Source organism: Zootoca vivipara, chromosome 4, assembly GCF_965207765.1.
Source record: "Zootoca vivipara chromosome 4, rZooViv2.hap1.1, whole genome shotgun sequence".
NCBI classification, from domain to species: Eukaryota; Metazoa; Chordata; class Lepidosauria; order Squamata; family Lacertidae; genus Zootoca; species Zootoca vivipara.
The window spans coordinates 36,650,279-36,673,796 of NC_142587.1; the positions used below are offsets into that span (position 1 = coordinate 36,650,279).

Here is a 23,518-nt window from a genome sequence, read left to right on the forward strand (position 1 = left end):
ACAAAAAACCTCCGTTTACGAACGCTGCGGACCTGGAAGTGTTTACATCCGGGTTCCGCAGCGTCGGATGCGCAGATGCGATCTGCACAGTGTCGGAGGCGCAGAAGTGACCTGTGCAGTGCACGCGTGTGCAGAAGCGCTCTATCGGTGCTTCGCGCACGCGCAGAAGCGTGCCTTTGGTGAGCGAATACCTCGGCGAGCGAACACCTCCGTGGAACGGTTTGCGTTTGCAAACCGAGGTACCACTGTACAAAGACACCATAAGCCTCCACTGTGATCTGTCACATCCCAAGATACCTAAACCTTTTAATATTTGATAAATATTAACACAGCAATATTAAATTAAGCTGCCTAGTATAGAACCCAATAGTAATAGCAAGTATGTTAAATATATGAAGCTATCCCTCTGCATTATTAAGCACTCTTGGGCTGGGAGTTTAAGCACAAAGCATTTCAATTAGCCAGAAAAAAGTGTTAACACAGGAAGTTGCATCTTTTTCTGATTTATTCTTATGCATGTTTTGTTGCTTTTAAATAAACCAGAGTGGAGTCCAAATTTTCATCACCTTGATGACACGTAAGAATACAGATGAAAAATAAGACCCAAATAAACCTCATAATAGTGAAGATATGACTGCCAAATGCTCACCAACCTTAGAACAATTAATTGTTTTTCACATTAACAAGTTTAGTGATTTTTTCCCCTTTACCACTGAGCCCTCAGTCTGCTACTCTTAGAAAGAGGAATATGGAGACTTCAATGAAGCCAGCCTGTAAGTAATTTATAGCTTTGCAGGGTGTCAGGTGCAAAAATTCATGATACCATTTATCACCACAGGCAATTTTTAGTTGTAAGGAGCACAGCAGGCATTCTGCAAGAATGAAGAAAAACAGTAATGAGGGAAATGCAACAGTAGCATCACCCAGAAGTCAGAAAGACATTTCTAGAAACTTAATGACTTTTGTCCTGGGTAGTAAATGAACACCATTAAATCATCAAGTAAACTGCTATTGAAAAAGAAGCATCATACAATTGCTTTATCTATTTTTTGCATAGCTCAACAGAATATTTATTTATTTATTTATATTTCAGCTCCCCCCCCCTTATGTAAAATGTGGTTGGGGTGTGTGCGTGTGTGTGTGTTGTATTTGATTTAATATCCAGAAACAACTAAGAAATTAAGAATGTACAATTTTTCTTCATTCTTGGATGATGAATGATGAGAAGAACCTGCTGGATCAGAACAAAGGCTTGTCAAGTCCAGCCTCTGGTTCCCCAGTGTCCAATCTCGTGCCTAAGGGAAGATGCCAAGCAGGACATGGGTTCAAGATCCCTTTACAGATGCTGCTCTTTTTGTCTGCCTTCTGAATCTCTCACCATTCACATTCCTGGTCCTAGAATATAGTGTTAGAGGTATCCACTTTATCCATACATAATTTTAAAACTCCCTATCATTTGCCTTTTACGTTAAACTATAAAGCCTCAAACTATGTCTTGTTTGTTTGCTTTCACCATTTGTATGCTGCCTCATAACACCTAGGGCAGTCGCTTCAGTCGCTGATAATTTGGGTTGTTCTTTTTTCCAACTCTACAGTAACAATTTTTGAGATGTGGTGACCAAAACTGTACATAGCATTCCAGTGTGGTCACACAATATATTTGTATAAAGGCATTACAATATCAGTACCGGTAGTTCTATTCTTATTTAACTCTCAAACGATCCCTAACATATAGCTTGCCTTTTTCACAGCTGCATCCCTGAGTTGCCATTGCCACTGAGGTCTCCAAGACAGCCCCAATATATATGTATAATATATATGTAGTTAGGATTTTGTGCTCCTATGTAGATTTCTTTACACTTGCTCACATTGAACTGCATTTGCCTTTATAATCCCAAATCACCCAGTCTGAAGAAATCCTTTCAGAGCTTTTTATAATCTCTTTTCATTCTTGCCACCCTGATCTTCTGGTAGTATTGGCTCAGGAAACCCACAGTGGAAATCAAACATCATTTGGTTCCCAAGTAGGTTTCAAGCAGTGCTTTCCCCCCTGGCGGTCCTCAAAGGTATGCAGTACCACCATCTTTTTTCTAGCAGAAAACGTACTGGTTTCAAATAATTTCATGTGAATAGCAAAATAAACATTACATCAAAATAAAACCTTAGGAGAGTGCAAAATTTAGCAGAAATGTGAAAGGAGGCAGAGCTGTACACCTCTCCACAGATTGTTCTACAGACACTTTGGACAATTCCTCATAGGATGATTGATTACAAAATGATAGAAGTAAACTATCTGGAATTCTAGGGAAAGATTGGGGACAATTTAGTGTGGGTAAATTGCTGCTAATGAGAGGGTTAAAAAAAACCTTTCCCACTCTTTCTTTCCATACTACTCTTGCTTTAAACTGTTTTTCAATTACAAGGGCTCTGGAGATTTCCTAACATGCATGTGGGCATAGGCCAAGTTAAGTATTGTTTTATATGCACAATACACACATACATGTTAATGAACATGTGTATGTGTCCTACAAGGATCCTTCTGACAGGATTCCTAGTCTAGTTTTTCTGTAGGTTGCCTCATTGTTCCTATCAAATTATGTTCAGCTTCTACCTGTCTGTGAGCATTACTGTGTCCCACAAGACTGTTTATTTCTGTAATGCCCTGTTGAGGAACGGGAGCGGTATTGGCCATTGCTATAAATCCTGAATCTGCTTTGATGTTGTGCTACTTTTATCATTTTTCCATGAGGCAAAGGAAGCCCTAACATGATCCCCACTGAACCCAATGGTTCAGGTGGCAGAATAGGAGGGGAGGTGCATTGTATGTGCCCCAACTCTGCACCCACTGCCCACAAGGCTACGCATGAGGTGTAACTGACAGGACAGCCGACTGCTACTGCACCTACGATGCTCCATTTCTCACTCAGAGGGGCCCTTCCTCAGTACAAGGCAGTGCGTGGAAGCTCACCCTTGGAGCCAGCGCCGTCTTAAGCGCCCCTGTCGCCATGGTGCGCCGGATCTCTCCGGTGCCCTTCCACCCCGTTTCCCAGCGCAGTGGGCGGGTGGGCGCGGGGCTGCTGCGTGGCGGGCGGGCAGGCAGGCACAGCGCGATCTCTCCGGTGCCCTTCCACCCCGTTTCCCAGCGCGGTGGGCAGGTGGGCGCTGCACACAGCTGTGCAGCGGACCGGTGGACCGGCCGGCCAGCGGGCGCAGCTCGCGGCGCCCTCCTGGCGGGCCGGCGCCATGGTGCCCTGCGCCACCGGGGGTCTACGACGAGCCGGCCCTGCTTGGAGCGCATGTGCTGTCACCATCATTTTGCCACAATGGCATCCAATGACTGTATCAAAATCCAAAATTTTAGCAATTACTAAAATAGTCTGAAAAGAGCTTGATGCTTGTCAGCACTGAATGGGTAGGGGGTAGGGGAAGATGAGAAATGTGGTTGAGGTCATGAGGTAGTGATGAAGAGGTGAGGTCTCCATCTGAGGTGGAACAGCGTATTGTGCCGGAACTGCTAAAAAGTAAAAAATAAAAGGTAAAGGTAAAGGGATCCCTGACCATTAGGTCCAGTTGCGGACAATTCTGGGGTTGTGGCACTCATCTCGCTTTATAGGCCGAGGGAGCCGGTGTACAGCTTCTGGGTTATGTGGCCAGCATGACTAAGCTGCTTCTGGCGAACCAGAGCAACAGGGGCAGCTTGCCCATTGACTCTAGTGGTGTGGGAGCCGGGTTGGCAGGGGGGTGCTACGCGGCAGAGCCGCGCGGAAACCACACTGCGCCTGCCCACCAGCCACGGGAAGAAACGGGGTGGGGCGATCTGCGTGCCACGGCGCCGGGGCGCCCGACCTGCTTAAGATGGCCCTGCAGAGCAGCACACGGAAACACCGTTTTTACCTTTCCACTGGAGTGGTACCTATTTATCTACTTGCACTGTGTGCTTTTGAACTGCTAGGTAGGCAGGAGCTGGGACCGAACAACAGGAGCTCACCCTGTTGTGGGGATTCGAACCACCGACCTTCTGATCGGCAAGCCCTAGGCTCAGTGGTTTAACCCACAGCACCACCCGCGTCCCTTTTAAAGTGAAAAGTACTTGTGTCTGAATGCACAAACCCTTGCATAGGAGTGGGGGAGAGAACAGTGGTGGGACACACAGCATCTTTTATAGTCACTGAGAATTGCGCCTAGAGGCTGTAAAGAGCAGAAGATAAAATTGGCAAGTCTTTCCCTCCTCCTTTATAGATGAGTACATAAAAGAAGGGGGTGGAATGAATTATTATTATTATTATTATTATTATTATTATTATTATTATTATTAATGGAATCCATCCTGCTGAAGCACTGAGAATTATGCACAGAGCAGGGGGTTAAAGGGTACTAAATAGGGGAGTGCATGAAAGCTGATCTTTGTAGTCAAAGATGGCAAAGAGCAGGGAGGGGACTTTGTAACAAATATAACCATATCCCTACAGCAAAGGGTCTTCTTGGATGTACTGGAGGGATGAGAAAAAAGGATCCCCTACTCTTTGGGACTAGCTGACAATTCATGAAACTTAAACAAGGTGCTATTCATTTTTCAAATAAAAGAAAGGGAGGAATAACATCACAAATGGCAACAGATGTCCTGGTGAGCACAGCATGAATGGCAATGTACACATAAGGATCAGATGCCTAACACAGATCCAATCGCATTGAGAATATCCTAGAGGGGCACGCAGTTTCATGGTTCTTAACCATGGTAACAAAAATCACATGTGGAAAAAGCATTTGCAGTGCCCAAATGACATTAGCACATGAAAAGGAATAGATCCAAGTGATACCCCATTAAGTGTAAAGTGACCTTTACTTCCTTCCAGTCCCAAGCTAGACCCTCTATCTGGCATGTCATATCAATTTTATCCTAATTTGTTAGGATAAAAAGTTGTGTGTTATATTTTTGGTACAGGCTCCTTAGACTTTCACAAACATTCACAAGTCTCTGAACCCAGGAAGAATGTGGTTGCTCCAACAGATTTCCCCTGAGTCCTTGGATCTCGGTCGTATACTCAGGGGGACTGACCAAAGCCACAAATATCTTAGCTAAAGCAGAGGACATGCCAGACAAACAAAATCTCCCCTTTATTTTGCAAAGCGTGCCCATAAAAAATGTTAGTATAAAACATATTCTGAAGCCTGTTTATTTTGGTGTCTTAATGTTCTAGCCTAGGTCAATATTTGTGGTACTATAAAATTGCTATTGCAAAAATGTACAGAACAGTGGAAAATAAATGGTTTTTCAGCATTCCTCTGAAGAATTCTGGCATGTTTTCGTTTATTGGAGGAACAGCTTGAGGCAGCAAGTGAAAAAAATTAAATTTGTCCCTTGATTCTGCCATTTTTGGAGTTTGGACTTACAGCAATCTCCATTTTATGGGTCAGTACCCCGGGCACATACTGTGATTAACTTTTTCAGAGGCTTACTGGGAAGAGTTGACGGACACATTTTCAAGCTAGAAAATGGACTGGAAATACAACACAAAATTTCACAATGCCTTTAATTATTGCATCTATGGTGCATCTGCATTTCATATACTATGGTCAGTTTTTATTACCGAGTCCCAAGAAGAAAGTCATAGAGAAGGGACAGGAAAAAAAGGAACCAAGTTGATCAGATGGTGACAACATCCAAGGTAGACTAATGATAGGCATTTCTATTAGTATTAGTAGTGTGGAGAGAATGGCCATACTTCCGAAGCACCAACAATTTGCTGATTATTACCTAGTGTTGGGGAAGCCTTGTCTACAGTGCTTCCCAAGTGACAACAACCAGCTGATAAATCAGCACTTGGAAGTGCTGCACAAGGGGCTTTGCCTGCAAAGTCCCTTTCGTCCAAGTCCTGCTTTTTACCTGACCACACCCGGTAACATATATAACTTTAAGTGTAGGGCAGGAGGGTGTGGCTTGGCTGAAATGGCTTCACAGGATAAATAAAGAGGTGTGGTGGGCCTTATGAAACCTGCAGGCTGGAAGATCCCCAGTAATGAACTAGATAAGTCCTACACTATAAAAGGTAAAAAAGGTAAAGAACCCCTGGATGGTTAAGTCCAGTCAAAGGCAACTATGGGGTTGCGGCACTTATCTCACTTTCAAGCCGAGAGAGTTCGTGTTTGTCCATAGACAGCTTTATGGGTCATGTGGCCAGCATGACTAAACCGCTTCTGGTGCAACAGAAACACCATTTACCTTCCCGCTGCAGTGGTACTGATTTATCTACTTGCACCAATGTGCTTTTGAACTGCTAGGTTGGCAGGAGCTGGGACGGAGCAACAGGAGCTCACCCCGTTGCGGGGATTTGAACCGCCAACCTTCTGATTGGCAAGCCCAAGAGGCTCAGTGGTTTAGACCACACTATAAAACATAGTCGTCTCCATCATGCCTTGCTTTTTAGCTTCCCAGGGACTTGTGGCTGACAACAGTTGGACTAGGTGAACCCTTTTAAAAAAAGATTTGGCAAGGAAACTCTTATGTATGTAGTCTAGGCACCAGATTAACACTTCTGTTGCAGATGTAAATTTATATGGTCTACTAGATGCTAAAGGAAAATATTTCAAATCATTCAAAACCACCAAGTATTTGTGGCTTAGCACAGAGCATATGCAGGTGGAAAACACATTATAGGATTCCTTGTACCACAATATGATACCTACCTATGCTATTATACTTGTCCTTGTTTAGTGTACCTGTTCTGCTATGTTCTTCAGGATGTCTGAAGCTTTTACAGAGTAAAATGTTTAAGTTATTTACCCCACATATGCAAACGATAATTCTTATTTCCTGCTTAACTTTTCCTATATGATTAGTTATAATTCACAAGTACTCGTAATTCTGCAGCCCCCCTGGACTAGACATTTAGAATGAGTATTTAAACCAGTTACCTCTATTTAAAAAACCCAGATGCCATTAGTCTAGCCAAAGGTATCCAAATTAACTGATATAACAGTTACAGTTATATACATTCTCTCTCTCTCTCTCTCTCTCTCTCTCTCTCTCTCTCTCTCTCTCTCTCTCTCTCGTGTGTGTGTGTGTATCTAAATATCTATATAAATTTAGCAGCCCCCCTTCTTTTTGTCAGCAGTCCATATTGTGTCAAAAAGTTGTTACACTTTCCCATCAACATATGACATACTTTAAGATAATCTTAAATCAGTTCAGTTGCCTTACTAGTATTTGATTTTTTTTCACTTGGCCACTCTCTAATACAAGCGATAGAATGGGAACCTCCATTGAATAGGCTGCTGGTTCATTCTTCTAGGGCCTTTCTGGCCTCTCTCGGGAACTGGGTTTCTTCCTTTAAACAGCAATTATGGGGTGTGTGTGTGTACAGGCTTTTGGGAACATGCATTTGTCCTAAAAAAAGCAAACATTCTCAGACCTACAAAGATAGCCACCACTGCTCCATGCTGGGACCAGGGCTAATTAACATGTTGATGGAGTCTGCACTAATCATGGCTCCACCACAGTCTGCTGGATTAGCATGTAAATTGGTAAACCATGTTCTGAAATTGACTCACCATCTGAGGTCTAATTACTGGCTAGACATAACAAACAATGGCTGCATTTAGAATAAGAAGTGTCCATGTGAAAATAGATGTATTTGCTTTTTTTAAAAAAATAATGAGATAGGCTTGAGGGTGGAGAGAAGCATGTTGTGGAAAGAATGCGTAAATTTGCACAAGCAGACACACATTTATAATCAGTTTAGTTCATAGCCATGATTCAGTGGACTCAAGACACTAAGGCAAACAGCACACAGCTGAGGACCAGAAGTTTCAAATGCCTTATCTCAACTTAATATATTTGTCAGCATTATCCCAATAACAGCATCTTCAGTATAAACTTTCCGTATTTTAGTTCTACGGATCTTGTTGGGACTTTACAAATTTAGTGATGAAACAGCAATATAGCATTTAGTCTCTGTAGTGTGATGTCACGTTTGTTGCAAAAATACATAGCAATGTGGATGAATGCATAAATGAAGCACAAAAGGTAAAGGAAGTAGTACAAAATCCTGCGTGATTTTCAAACATTATAATCACAACAAATAACAAATATCATACCAAATGTACCATATCAAAATTGGCAATGCACATTGGTCCCAAGTTCATTGGTGCAATAACGATTATTAAATACTTCAGAACACATAGCAGGAGGTAGATTCCTATAACTATTTTCTACCTGTAATACAATTATTTTCCCCAATCATCTCTTAATAATATCTATTTGTAGGAAGGTCTTATGAATGGAAGATGCACTTGGTCTGACTATAAGCAAATATCTTCAGCTTGAAATACCATTCTTAATCTTACAAATGTCACTAGGATTAATCAAAGCAAGATTTGAAAAAATAAAATAGGGGATATTGTGGATATCCATTGATTGCTAGAATGCAACAGAGACTGCATTGTTTTGAAGTAAAGGAATTAATTAGGTTTGACGTGCATATGATTCCCTGAAATAAAGAAACAGGAAAGAAGGCATTTTGCAAACTTTACTGAATATATCGCAAACTGAACTGGCCTAAAGCAGGTTCCCTGTGGTATATTTCTAATGGAAAACCTTTCTACCAACCCACAATGCACAATTTATTAGAAACATGTTTACAATTTATACCCTCTTGTTTCTATCTGGGGTAATGTGAACATTCAGATTTTCAAAATGTATCCACTACTGGCTTTCGTCTGCTGAGACTGGTGTGAATCAATAGTACATTTCCACCCATTTTTCTGGAAAAGGTTTCACTAACTAATGCTGCCTGAAAAGCCCAACCCTATACACTGGGCATGTAGGTCACGAAAGCTACTTAGTAGTAGCTATTTGATGTGTGTTCAGTCTCCCATCTCCAATACAGGAGCAGATAAATTGCCTTCTAAATGGGATATGAAATCAGAGAACACAACAGGCATTAACTCTGATCTCACTTAATCCATTGTAAATCACAAATTGTTCCACTTACTGAGGTCACAGCAATACTGAGCAGATTTCTGAGAATGCCTAGACAAGAATGATAGAAATGGAGGCTTGCCATTGGCTGTCTCAGAGGCTGTGTTTTTGTAGGCATTACAGGGTGTTTCTTGTGTTTGGCTGCCAATACCAACTGCCTTCCTAGCATTCTAAAAGGAATCAGCCTTTAACAAGCAGCGTGAGAAAAATGTCAAAATTCAACTGCATCTGCTATAAAACAGTAATAAGAGTTGAATATACTTTTAACTTGCAACTCTGAATGAATTCTACTGCCAGTGCTTCGGAGCCTCAACATAATCGAGAGAAGCAGAAAATATCCTGTATGCAAAGACATATCTCCCTCTGCTTTAATCAGACTGGAAGAAAAGCATATTTTATCTCTCCCAAAGTGCCATTGACTTGTATACCTGGGGAAAGGTTGCAGAGAACAATCACTGCTAGCCCCTGGCACTTCCCTCTGCAGGACTGAGAGCATGAATGGGCTTGCCTAGTGCAGGGATCGCAGCAGGTCACAAGAGTGAAAAGTGGCTTCTGAGATAACACAGACTTGTGAAATGATTCCATAAGGTACTACTCTGCATCCTTAAGTTCACTTTCAACCAAAGGCATCCTGATCACTCATCACAATGGAGCAAAAAACAAACAAACTGAGCTATAAACAATCTTCCTAGAAACTATAAACAATAAATTAGTATAAATTAGTTCTTGGGTGTTTCTATCCGCTTGGGTCACAGAATCAGAAATAGAAGGGCTCTGTCCACAAACAGCAGCCATAAGGACCAGTAAGTTAGCAGAGGGCAGGAAGACACCTCAACTGTTTAAAGTCTTGTGCGTTACTTCACAAAGAGATATGCATTAGATCAAAGAGATGAGGAAGCAAAGAGAGGGAATGCAACAAAAAGAAAAAGCTTCCTCTTTCACAGTCAATTAGAGATGAAAGGAAATCACTCTTCCCAGCTGTGCAAGAAAGTAGCAGTTGACTAAAAACCTAACCAGTCTAATTTAAGGACAGTGGTGAGTGAGCCCCTTTAAAAACTACCCTTATAGTCAAGGTCAGCTGATGACATTTGGCTGCCTGGGGTGAAGAACAAGATGGCACCCCACATTCTACACAAGGAGATGATTACTTCAGTGTGGGCTCCATCACAGCGGAAGCCAGGTCATTATGTCCCCCATTCCCAGGGGGCTCAGGAGACACAGGGCAGGGGACAAGGCACCCGTAGCTTTGTACTCCAGACCCTTGCTGCTACTCCCAGGCATTGGTCGCCTGAGGCTGGTGCCTCACTCTGCTTAATGATAGGGCAGTGCCTACAATTCACTTTTTAAACATGCTTTTAGGACTATTCCTCAACTTCTGCACATGGTAGTAAAGAACAATCCAAGATGCTCACATATTTGTGTACAGGTGTGGACTTACCTATCCTCCCCCAGTGGACCAAGTCTGAAAGGTGGACAAAGCTGCCTACCCTCCAATCGCTTGACTTCACAATGATGTCAGATCACCAGTTTTTTCCCATAAAGCTCTGATGATCAGCTGTCAAGTCTTTGAAGTGCCCTGTGCACAGGGTTTCACAAGACCTAGTGTTTGCAAGACCAAATGACAGCTCTGTTTAAATAGGGGGTTAATTTGGCAAAGGTGATTCCAATGCTACCCTCCTATCTTTATATTCACCTGAATTTGTACATACTTTATATTAATCCCTATAATAGATATATTATTGTGGTTCTTGTTAGTGCTTGTTTAAGGTCTGTCAGCGTTGTAATTCAGGCTGCATACACAAAAATAGTGTTTATGCATATGTGAGTTGCACTCATCCTATTTTAAACTGAACTCAATCTTAGTGTTTCCTACCTATACTACTGGGTTATGTCTGATAGGATACATTACTGTTCAAGTTTCCCCATTTTACACCACTCAAAAGACAAAACATTTGTAAGCAAACTACTTACTCATTCACTTTCCACCATTCATCTGAAAAGGTAAACCCACCTTCAATAAACTTTCATTTTGAATAAAAATGTTAAATAGATCATATTTTTCTGGTTGTAATCATATGTATTTTAAAAACATAATAAAAAGCAGCAGCATTTGAAAAGTGCAGAATTAAAGGGAACTTTTGGCAAAGCTTCCATTTATCTGAAAATCTGATCTGCAAAGTTCCCAGTTTCTAGTATCCTCAACCAACCTTCTATGAGTATTGACATCATGTGATTGTCATGGACTGGCTGAATGCAGAGGAATGATGGGAGGCACCAGCTGGGGAACCCCCAAAGGAAGAAGGCTCAGAAGCAGGGGGATTCATGGTGAGATGGTGGTGAGTGGTCAAAGGGAGAAGGAGCAGACTGGAAGAGGGAGGTGTCAGAACTGGAAGAGATAACAGGGTTCAGTGAGCAGGAAGAGACTGTGGCAGACAGCAGTCCAAAATCAGAAGCAGCAGCAGAGGGTGGTCAAGAGACAGAGTAGAGGTAGGCTGCTGAAGAAGCCAGGGACGCTATCCCTCCTGTTGTGACAAGCCCCTCTCCCCCTAGTCTCCCAGAACATGCAGAGAAATGAAGAGGGCCAGGCGAAGGAGCCTTAGGCAGCTGGCGAAGGAACCAGGAGAGGTGGGAAGACAGGGACCTTCAGTCCTCACAACTATCTCATTGGGGCAAGACCTACTGAGAAGCGTTGCTGGGATCACTAGGTCTGCACTGTTTCGGTTCCTTTGAATAAAGAGTTAACGTCACTTAAGTTTTGCTGCTAACCTGCCCCTGACTCCGGGTCCTGACAGTGATGCTCCAATGGGCTAATTATTATTGGACAACATCAAAGGGTCTTCCCTTTCTCTCATCTTCCTTGTAGCCCATAGTACCACCCCCAGCTGCTCTAGAGGGTTCAACGATCAACTTCGATGCAACTCTACAGAGCAAAAAACGGAGAACATAAGGGTGAGATCCAGTATTGCATGAGCAGGTGTCTGTTTGTGGTGTGTGGCATCTCCACCTCTCTTCCAGTCCCATAAAATCTAGAGACCCCCACAGAGGAGATATGGGGCATGGAAGGCTGGAGGACAGAGAAGAGAAACCCGAAGTTTTGTTGTGTAAGAATGTTGCCATTTGATAGGTTCTGTATAGTGTTCCCTAGTTATTTATCTGAAGAGGACTACAGAGCAAACACTTGTATTCAAATCTTCTTATAGACTGTTAAATCCTAACTCCCTCCAAGGGTGATAGCAAATTCCCCATTGATTGCAAAGCATGTGCTTTGTATTTCCCTTAAATTGTTAGGCTATTTTCTGACTGACGGTCGAATAAAGAATAATGGAAATTGTTAGGCTAAACCAACACCACAGTAGAGATTGCTGCTAATTGGGATTCAAAGATCTGCCATTTTCCTTCACAAATCAGATTTGAGAGTTTTATGCCTCAATGAAAATAAATTAATACCATCGGCCAACAACCAATTGGGGCACAAAAGAGCACTTTAGTAAACCAGGATGTGCAGGCTGGCATTATGAACTAAGTAATATGGAAAAAGCAGCTGATTTCCATAGCTGCTCTCAACAGGTGTGTAGTTGTGTGTCATGCTGCATATACATGTTAATGAATAAATTTTTACTTTGAAAAGTGTGGAATTGAAACGCAGAATATACACAGTTATAGTACACTGTAAACTATATAAAACCAGACATGGCCATTTGGTGGGTGTGTTTCTAAAAAAAGAAGCTGGTGGTTAAAGAGTTGGCAAAACTGGATGTATATTAGTGATATCTATATTTCAGAAAACTAATTTGAACTAGTGACACATCTAAATGAACATTAAGCACAATGATACCCCTGTTGAGACTACTCAGGCTTTGCATGAAGCAACTCAGTAAGTAACCACTAACACCACTGTGGTATTATGCGAAAGAATTTCTTTTTTTAAAAAAACCTATTACCCTAGCAACCAGTGTCTGTGTGAGAGTAAAGAAGGGAGGGAGGAGGTGGAAGAAGGGCTAAATGTAAAAATCGTTTACAGTGGGTCTTGTCTTTGAGATAATGAAATCACATGACTCAGCAACACTAATGTTCATGCAGATACACTCCCCACCCGCCACCACTCTTTAGCGCTCCATGACAACCCCATTTCCTAAAATTAGCACCCTCTTTCCAAGCTACAAAGCACCCATAGTAATGACCTGCTTCCTATACCACTTATGCATGACTATGGCCTGCAGACTTTTGCCCTAACAGTTGATGGTTTGAATGAGATCCAAGTCAGGGAAAGCTGAAGATAATAATGTAAATAATATAACACAGTCGCTTCTTTGGAGTATTTTGGGAAGGTGGGATGCAGAAGAAAAGAAAGAGCATGTCTTTATCCACAGTAAAAAATATAAAGTGTTACTTCAGATAGGAATGCTGAATAAAAGAGTAAGAATTTAATCACTAGGAAGGAAGGAAGGACGGAAGGAAGGAAGGAAGGATGCTAGAAAAAACATTTCAATCATCATTTCAATTATTGTCAATCATTCCTTACTTTCTTGATTTGTTATTTCTTACTTGACCAAAAAGAAAAGTTTTGTTTGTAATTACATCTATGCTATCCATGACAGGCATAAGACTTTTTCAACTTTTCTTTGAAATTGCTCTCAAGCCAAGTTTATATATCTCTGATCTCTCAAGGAATTTAAAACTTAACAGTTCCCACACATATATGAAATGAAGCAAGAGACTCAAACAAAATTACAAATTGCCACTGTGGCATATATTCTGTAAAGAAACTAGAAAAATCATAGTTGACTCAAATAGCATTTGAGGTATATACTGAGCAGTGCTACTTCATTCAAACGTAGCCAAACATTACTGCGTTCATTCCTTGTTCTTAGATTAATTTCACTTTGCTTCTCCCTACCTCTTCAGAAGGTATTCCTTCCTTTTCACCTTCCAGAAGGAGTTGCTTGCTTGGCTTTTGTTGCTAAGACAAGCAGTCCCTGTTGTCTTTGTGGAGCCTGTGAAAAATAGGATTCTAATATATGTTTCTCACACACACCCCAGGAGATCTGGAATTAGTCCAGGAAAGTGACAAAGCTGATAACATCAAGAATGCTGCAAACGGATGAAATGGTTCCCCCTCACTCAAAATACTTCTGGAAACTTTAAATATATCCAAACAGTTTGGTATGACTTGATAAATATTTTCCCTCCCTCCCTGCTCCCCCCCCCAGTTTTATATTAAGAGTACTTTGGCAAAAAGGAGAAAAACAACTTTTCCTACCAAAACTGCCCCCTCTGTACTGTAAATAGCCCCTCTTCAAATATTAGGAAGCTTTACTGGGGGTGGGGGCAGGGAGGAAAGACAATGCAGCGTGTCCTCAGTATCATTAACCAACTTCCCTTTATCCTGAAGGAGTCTCCTCTATAAGGCAATTACAAGAGCATCACAGAACAGGAGAACAAGGGGAAAAATAATCTTACCAGCTTCTCTTACAGTAGGGAGCTGAAAAGAAAACCAACAGCCCCCAGCTGCTGTATCACATGCAATTCGACTCAATGGAAAGAACTCTGAAAGGCTAGTCTTCTAGTTTAGTTTCTTCTCAGCTCTCCTCTCTCTCTCTCCCTCTCTTCTCACAAAGCCATTCTCCTATTCCCTAATCCTCTCACAGGAAAAAGCAGCACAGACCAAACGACTTCAGCAGAATGAGGTGGGGTTGGGGGGGGGAGTGTGGAGAGTGAAAGGGGGAAGGGAGAGATTCTGCAGGCATTCAAGCATCACAGTATGTTAATCCTCAGAGCGGGGATGCAAACAAAGTCGCCTACACACATTTGGGCACCCAGATCCACATTCCATACCAATAATGCTTCATGACAAGGCATAGAAACCCAATTCATCAACCTCTCAGCTACTGTTTCAAAGACACGCCCCGCGAAACTTCTTGAACTTCTGCTAATGGGCTTCATTATTCCACACACACACACACACACAAAATTAGACATTAATTCCCGATTAGCGGCTTTCTAAAGTTGATAATGAGCCTAAACTAGCTGGCTGCAATTCTGTCTGTGCCTCCCTTTCCATCACCGCAACAGGAGCTGAAAGTTTTGTAAAAGTATACATTTGTATTTCAAAAGTAATATATGTGCAAGACGTATATTTCCCCCCCCCCCAGTAAGGGTCTGAGGTAAAGTGAAGCATTTTAATTCAAAATTCAGTGGACACAATATCTTCAGATTTTGGTAAATTGTACAGGCCAAATGAGCTGATGAGGAAAAGATAAATATATCCAAGAATGTACACAAGTTTATTTACACAGGAGCATTTCCTTTCCGTAATGGGAAGAAAGATAAATCTAAGATCTGAAAAAGCAGATGGCACCATTCCACCTCATAAAGGATGGTGGTTAGCCTTCAAGTAATAATTTATGAAGGACCCCCCCCCTTCTTGGTCCTGCACTGCCATTTGAGCTTTTCAAGCAAAATAAATAGACTTCAAACCACCAGCTTCAAACACACTAACATTTACGAGTGCTGTTTCAACCTGACACAAGCCACTTTGTTCGCCTGTGACCCTGTACCAAAACGTGATGTTTGATGGATGAGGTTCCCTCCCTTCATAATATAGGTTGTGACTTCATAACTATGTGCCAACATTATTGTTCGTCCCAAGCCAAAACGAAAACAAAACGATCCATAAAGCTGTTTTAAGCATGAAAATGAAGCAAGCAGATGGACCCTGAAAAGCTAGAGGGCCAGAGTGATAGGAATGCACTCTTCCTTCCTTCCTTCCTTCCTTCCTTCCTTCCTTCCTTCCTTCCTTTCTCTCTCTCTCTCTCTCTCTCTCTCAAACCAGTGTGGGAGGCGATAGCTAAAGAGATGTTACTAGGAGATGAGGTGATGTCATCAACCTCCAAACAAAGCTTAGTTCAGCTCAGAAAAACAAGAAGCTTCTGCAAGGCACATTTTGTTTTATGGGTACCAGCAAGAAGCACGTGGCTTTTTCTGAATTTGTAAAAGTTTCGCCATTAGTTTTACAAAAAGCTGTAAACATGGAAATGCTCACATACAAATGAATAAGTTCATTACAAGGCTGTTTAATAATCTCAAACGAGCTATAGGTCTCCTGTACTATAATGCTTCAAGCATCAACTTTGTACTAAAGCAGGCATGAAATATATTTCTTAATGGAAAGCAGACAGTAACCACTGTGTTATGAATTTCCATGCTCCTGTTTTCAGCAGCATCACTGCCATGGCAAACGTAGTTATATGCTCCAGCCCATGGGAGGAGCTTGCTGAAGAATGTGATTGTTGGTATTGTCCACCTCCTTCGGGTGCCCCTGCCACCGCTGCTTGTGCTGCCGCTGCCTCCTCCAGTAACCACTAACACCAATGTGCTCTTATTAAAGAAAGTGGGCTTGTGCCATTAAATACTCCACAGAACCATACCCCAGTCATAGGTAGATCTATGGTGGCACATAGAGGGGCTTTTACTAACACAGCTTACAAGAGAAGAACCATCATTGACAGGTATTTGATGAGGACTATGTTCTCCTCCCTCTCCCTCCTCCTCCTCATTGATGTGGCTGCTCTGCTCTGAGAAAGTAAAGAGCAAGAGAGGACAACAAAAAAAGGGAACAGCACAATGATTCCCGCATGTCTTGTCATGTCCCGTTGAGAAGAAGTGCAGATTGGACCAAGAGGGAGAGAGAAGAGAACAGGCATCAACTGTGATGAGGAGAAAGGGGTTTGAACTCAGGTAGAGTGGCATACTTAGAGCTTCTTATCGAAATGACAGCCCCCTAAAAAAATAACCCATACTATACAGCACTATATTCCATGTAAGCCAAATGGGGGAAATCTGTATTGTAAAGCTGCATGTCGGTTGTGATCCCATTATGACCCATCAGCTGAGATGCAAAGAACTGCTTAGTCTCACACAAGGAACTAGAATTAGTCTAGTGAAATATTTGGCTTTCCCCTCTTTTGAACAACTGACTCCTATATCATATTAGAATGTTAGGTTTTATTATGATCAAGAGGTCTATAATGTGAAATAAATACATATTGCAATGGCTTCTGAAAGTTCTGTTTCCCAAGTAGCGTGAGGGCATAAGGGGAAAATCTAAAACCTGATTGAACTTGTGGCTCTTTGGATTCTGGTATGTTTCACTGATATGGTTTCAGCAAGCCTTCTAAAAATATATATCCAAATTGCTATCAGACTAGGATTTGAATTGCTTTGAATTATGTGCTGTTGTTAGTTTAAACTGTTTTTATGTTTGCAATTGTTTTTCAAATAGTGTTTATATTTGCAACTGGTATGCCTCAATGGGAAGTGATTCATATATGAAAATAACAACTAGCTTTAAGATGGCTGAAAAGTTCTCAGGATAGGGCACATTAAGTTTTCCATTTCTGCCCAGTAAACATCCCATGCACCACAGCACATTTGCATGCTGTTCAGTAGGGAACACAGAAATAGAGTACTCAGAAAATGGACCTATATAAGACTGCCTTACACACCTTTTATATTTTCACTCTTTCCACCTAGTGAAAGCCCCAACCATGCTACAGGCGAGAACACAATTCTCAGGTAGAATTTATGATTAGGTTGCCCTCTTTGCTGCAAACTACTTATCTTATAAGCAGTCCAGATGGCACTTCTGCAGGCACTGTGGCATATCAGTAATAGGTAACTACTTACCCTGGAGCTCTGGGACTGGGGTACACCCTGCAACACATGGGGGCTTTCAAACAGAAAGTACTTGTTTGGCACCAGCTTGGCTGCAGGAGTTGCTGGAAGGAGCAGGGGCGTACCCAGGATCAAAACTAGGGGGGGGGGCAAGCCATGGTCGTTCAGGGGCGGGGCCAAGGCACAGGAGGGGAGGGGCCACAAAGTGGGAATGTGGGCGGGGCTACAGGGCCAGCGGGCCCGATGACTCTGCGGCGGCGGCTGCAGCCGCTAAATGAACCCCCTAAACTCTCTCACACGAAATTCCCCTGCTCTGAAGCAGGGCCGTCTCTAGGCCCGGGTCCGGTGGCGCGGGGCGCCAGGCCACCAGGGGCGCCGCTGTGCCCGCTGAGAGGCGCGGCGGAGGCCGCCCCAGGCGCACCTCTCAGCTGTTCAGCGGCTTCAGGCTGCTTTCCGGAGGCGTGCGGGCCTAGGGCCGCCTCCGCCACGCGCAGGGGCATTGCAACAGGGGGCGGGCAGCACCCCCTGGCCCAGGGCCGGCCCTAGGGCCAGGGTGGGTTGCGCAGGGCTCCGGCCCTCCAGGCAGCAGCCGCGCAGTGAGCTGCGCCCGCCATGCCGGGAAACGGGGCGGGGTGGGGGCACCAGAGGGATCCATCACACCATGGTGCCAGGGCGCCAGGTATGCTTAAGACAGCCCTGCTCTGAAAACACCGCTCCCATCCATTTACAGCTAGCCACCCCCCTGAAAAACCCCTTTGGGCCCCGCTTTCCCTCCTCCAGGTCCCCCCGAAGCCTTGCCAGTTCCCACCCTATATATCTGGGATGGGGAAGGAGCTCAGAGTCTGCTAGTCCTGGGGGGCCATCCCCCCGTGGCCTGGGAGGATACTGGGGACCCCCCCGCCAAGCTGAGACCCTCAAAGAAGAAGAAGAAGCTGCCACCGCCGCCTCCCCATCGCAAGGGAGCAAAAGATGGGAAAGGTGGGGTGGCGCAGTGCAGACGAGTGAGCAAGCCCCCCCCAGCTGCGACCCTACGGTGGCGGCGGCTCCCCCGCCCTCAATGCCCCTCTCTCGGCAGGGGCAGCAAGGGAGAGCGGCTGGGGGGAGGCGCATTGCAAAGAAGGAAACAGCAGCCAATGCCCGGAGAGGGCAATGCACGCAGGGGGAGCGGAGAGCTGTGCCGCCCCCCAAGGCAGCTCCTTTCCTATTGCCGGGGGTGGGGGGCGGCGAGGAAGGGTCAGTGCTGCCGGGCTACTCCTGCCACCGGCAATCCGGCACAAACGCCCCCACGCAGCTTCCTTGCAGCAGCCACGACCACCGCCTTCGGCCGCTGCCCCCCACTCCTCTTTTGCAGGCTTCTGCCCACCGAGGCTGAACTGGCTCCTGTCGTTGCACTTCCTCTCCCGGCCCAGGAGGAGTCTCAGTAGCAACTCCTAACTCAGGGGGGTAGGGGGTGCAGAGGGGGGAAGGGGGCGATTCCCAGCCCGCGGCGCCGATGCTCGCAGTGCAGCCTACCGGGAGGCAGAGCGCAGCAGCGGCTGCAACCAATGCAGGGAGCCACGTCTCCTTCGCTTGCCAGCCCAGCAGAACTCTTAGGCAGGAGAGGTTGCCGCCCGGCAGGGCTTTCCATTGGGAGGCGCAAAGGCTTTAGTGGGCGGGAATTGGTGCAAATGTAGGCAGGGCGGGCACCAGCAGCGTGCACCAGCAGCATTTCCTCCCCCTCTCCCCTCCCGTGTCAACAAGCGAGGCGCCTGCACAGGGTATTTGCTTCCCTAGTCGGGCCCACAGTTTGGTCTTCTGGGGGGGGGGCAGCTGCACCCCCTTGCCCCATGCTGGGTACACCCATGGGAAGGAGGCATACAAGGCACCACCCAACCAACTTAAGGGTCTCCAACTCCAGATTTATGTAGTGTTTACTTCTTAGCCTTTTCCCACAAGGCAGCAGAGGTTTGGGATCAGAGTTTTCCTTCTCGTAAATGGGCTACCTTTCCAGGGTTGATGAGCCCCGTCTGCCCCTCATTTCCCTCTATAGCACATGCAGAAACTGCCTTATTGACCACTGAAGTCACTGTTGGTCTCATCCACTCAATCCGCCAGAACTTGCCTTCGCATGCAGGGGAAGTCCTAACTCATTGAGGGTTTGAGACTCATCAGCTACCCTCACCTAGTTTAGCCAGCAGGGTGGGGACCAAAGGTGGACAAACTACCCCAGAAAGAATACAACATGTGTCCCCCTATTACTCCTCCCCTAATACCCCCATGCAGCACATAGAAATAACTGCTAGCCTGATATCTGCAGTGCCACCACTGCAAATGGTCAGAGAGAGTGTTGCAGTTTTTAGCCCAGTGGGAATAAGTGACACAAAGAGCCAAAAAGATCCAGGGGCAAACGGAGTACACTTTAATGCTAGAAAAAAATATGCACTGCCATGCACTTTGTATGCATGCAAATATTCCTGGGGCTGTGTCACCTAGATTCCATTCTGGGTACAACACACTGGTTCAAGCAATTAAATTCAAGGTGAGGCTTGAATTTCACTCATAGGTAAAAACTTTTATAATTGAATAATAACAGCATCAGCAACAATAATTGTTATTTTCCAGGGTCATATAAGCCAGGAGCAAAGCTGAAATCTGTATAAACTGCACACAAACTGGAATCTAAATAAAACAAAAGAGGGTGGAAACTTGGGGGATGTGCTAGCAGGCATGAGCAAATGGTAGACAAGCCAGCTACTTAATAGCTGACAGAAACTGATAGAAAGGAACTGAATCTGGCATTTCCCATAGAGGAATGAACCTGCTTCATTCATACAGTGGCTTTAACAAAGAGCAGCCAGTCACTATGTGCTATGCTTGCCTTATGGACTGGGGTACCAACATGTAAAATTTTAAATCATCTTGGCAACGTTTTGTTGCACTAATGGTAGCAAATACATATGGCATCAGTCTTTGTTCATGGATAAACAAAGAAATAGAGTACCCCAGCAAGTCAACAATCAAAATCAGTTGGTTATCAACATGTTTGTCCTGTATTTTCCAAAGGGAAATTAAATTCTCCTTTCTAGAGTCAGCCAGTTAACTCTAAGAGTCAGGCTTTGGAAGTATGAAGCATGCTGTAATATGTACTGGTTCATGTCAGTAAACTGGCAGGGGGGGGGGAAGAGTGACAGATTTGTTTGGGGGGGGCAGGGAAGCTGGAAAACATAAGGTGACTACGGATATATATTTTTCTTATTCGCTTGTTCCCAATTAAGCCTCCTTTGATCCATACCCTGTATGTCTTTAACACCTGATTTGCATAGCACCGGCTCCTTTCTGTGTTTCTTGGATTCACAAGAAAGAACAAAGCTAAAACACCCTGGTAATAAACCCTAAATTTTTAATAGCAGTTGTAAGTGTTTGCCAAATGCCCTCCGTTGGTAAGTAGAGCAGAGTAGGTCATTTGCACTGGAAAGGATTCCAACAAAACTCAACATTAAAGAATACCAAACTCTTTGAGGGCTGCCAGTGCAACTGATTCGTTTAGCCCAGAACAGTGGCTTGTTTTGTTGTTCTGCTGCTTGAAATAAATTTTCGGTAATTACAGAGCCTAGGCGGAAGCAACAACCAACATAATGCTAGCAATTTTACAGCTATCAATCTTCCTGATTATTTAAGTTAAATAGTGTGCATTCCAGGGAGGGGGAAATGCGTAAAATAAACAGAATAATACCAAATATTATCTGCCAAAGGCTATATAGGAGAAACACCCAATTGCTTCAAACAAAACTTTGCTGATTTTAAAATCTTACTTAGTGTTTCCCCCTCTCAATGAAAAAATAAAGAGAGGGATCCTCTTATGTATTACCGTGCTTCTGCAGGACAAGTGAATCTCTCAAACACCTGAACCTACAACTCTGAAGAGGCTCCAGCAATATGATACGGTAGGTTGCTAGTCTGGTCTGAAGTGTCCAGCCAGATGGCTATCAGAGACAGAAGCTGGAGCAGCAACAGCTGGTGAGATGCTCCGGTTTTTGGTGGCATGACTCATGATGGGGTTAACTCTGTGTTCAATTCTTTAGCCCACTAACTGGTTAAATAATGCCCTGCTGCAATCTCTCCCACGGAGGTCTGGGTCAAGCAACAACATTGTCACCAGAGTAAGTGAAACTACAGCATCCATTTGTAACCTCCAGATTAACAGGTGAGATTGCAATCGTGCAATGAAAAGAACTAACTCTCTGCAATTCAATTAAATGGAATGGTATTTGCTGCTAGAGAGGCAGAATTGCTTTCTGATATACCTCTGAATTCCAAAATAACTCAAAGAGCTCCACTGACGCCATCAGTGCAGACCTTTGGGAGAGATGTCTGGGTCCCCACTCAGCAGAATAAGCAGGAGGGTTCCCCCCAAATGCAAAATGGGCTGACTTTCCATATTTTGAAATAAGTGAAGTAACACACATTGCCATCTGTCCTCCCAGGCATTTGGTAGAATCTGATCTTCTGCTGTACATTTGCAATATTTGTATATTTACAATATTTGAGAGCATTATTTTGTTAGTATACTGATTACTTCTGTCTTCTAAAGCTAGTATTGTATTCTCAATACAATACAATACAGTACAATAGAATGAGAACAATCGGAAGTTCATCTTATCCTTTACTTTTTTTCTTTACTTTCCCTTTTCTATTTCTGTAAAGTATGTGTATATAGTTTGTATATATTGTATTATTGTGTATAGTTGTGTAAGTTAATGTTGAATGTTTAATAAATATTTTTCAAGAAAAAGGGGGAAAAGGGAAGCCAGTATTGTAATTTTGTTTGAAAGTTTTCTAGGGACTAATAAATCAAATAAATAAATAAATCATATCCCCCTCCCCACCACTTTGCTGCCTCAATAAAACCATGAAGTCCAGAATCTAAAATTACCTAACAACACCACTGAAAAAACTCTTAGCTTTCCATGTAGTTTCTTGAGCAAAATCACTGAGTGATTCACTTGTATAACAAGGTTCTAGTTGTGTCCCAAACCACACTGATTTATCATGACAACTGATTCCAGAGTGGCTGTTGCCTGTTGGAGATTCATTCCCTGTGTCAGCAGTCATGGGATTGTTGTCTAGCACATGATGGTGTATGTTTTCATTCCACAGAGTGGGAAGTGACGGAGACAGGATGTTTGTGTTACTGTGTTCCGTGAAATGGGATTATTGTCCTTTGTTCTCCCTCTTTGCTGTCTAATGCTAGAGAGAGAGAGGGAGCCATGTTGCAGTGTTCTGTGTGTTTATATGTAAATAAAGTAGATTAGCCAAAATGCTGAGTTGCTGAGGTCTGTTACGCGAACTACGAACACTCTGCAGATCCCTGAGTGTGCTGATGTCTGTTGCAGAAGAAAGCTTTTGAAGTTCAGGCAGAAGAAAGCTTTTGAAGCTCCCGAACGATCAACCAGGAGGGAGAGAACATGCCAGTCGGGAATGTGTCTCTGCCAGGGTCCTACACGAGAGTAGGACGATCCTAACATTGCCAACATCCATCAATTCCTGCTCTCAAATGTCCAATCCCTGAAATCTCTGCGTGGAAGAACCTCCTCTTTTGGCTCTCCAAGCCCTTCTCTTGGCCAACTTTCCTATGGTTTTCTAGTATTCCAGTGCAATTTATGTTCGAGGAACTGGACATGGAGGAAGGGGTAAATTTTCTTCATGATCGCAAATCACCCCGCGTGAGATAAGCCACCAGGTGCAAGCTTAGCCAAGCCAGGTGCTACGGCAACGGCCCAGTGCTATCCATATAAATAATTAAGGCATATCAGTTCATTAATCAGTTGGTGAATCTGTCAATTGGAGTCTGTGTTACATCTTGAATTGCTGGAGCAACACAAATATTTT

The 23,518-nt window shown here is 43.7% G+C and overlaps 1 protein-coding gene across 3 annotated transcripts in view; it reads right to left on the reverse strand.

Annotated features, from left to right (window-relative positions):
* The window catches only part of MID1 (midline 1), a 205,073-nt gene that overhangs the window by 128,907 nt on the left and 52,648 nt on the right, over positions 1-23,518 (reverse strand). The window contains exon 1 of one of the 3 annotated variants that reach the window (XM_035114515.3): positions 14,438-14,616. The exons of 1 other annotated variant lie outside the window; for it this stretch is intronic. The gene's annotated coding sequence lies outside the window, so the exon portion shown is untranslated. Of the gene's footprint in view, positions 1-13,874; positions 13,896-14,437; positions 14,617-23,518 lie in introns of those variants that run through there. One more of the 3 variants, XM_088667717.1, reaches the window with a different exon arrangement.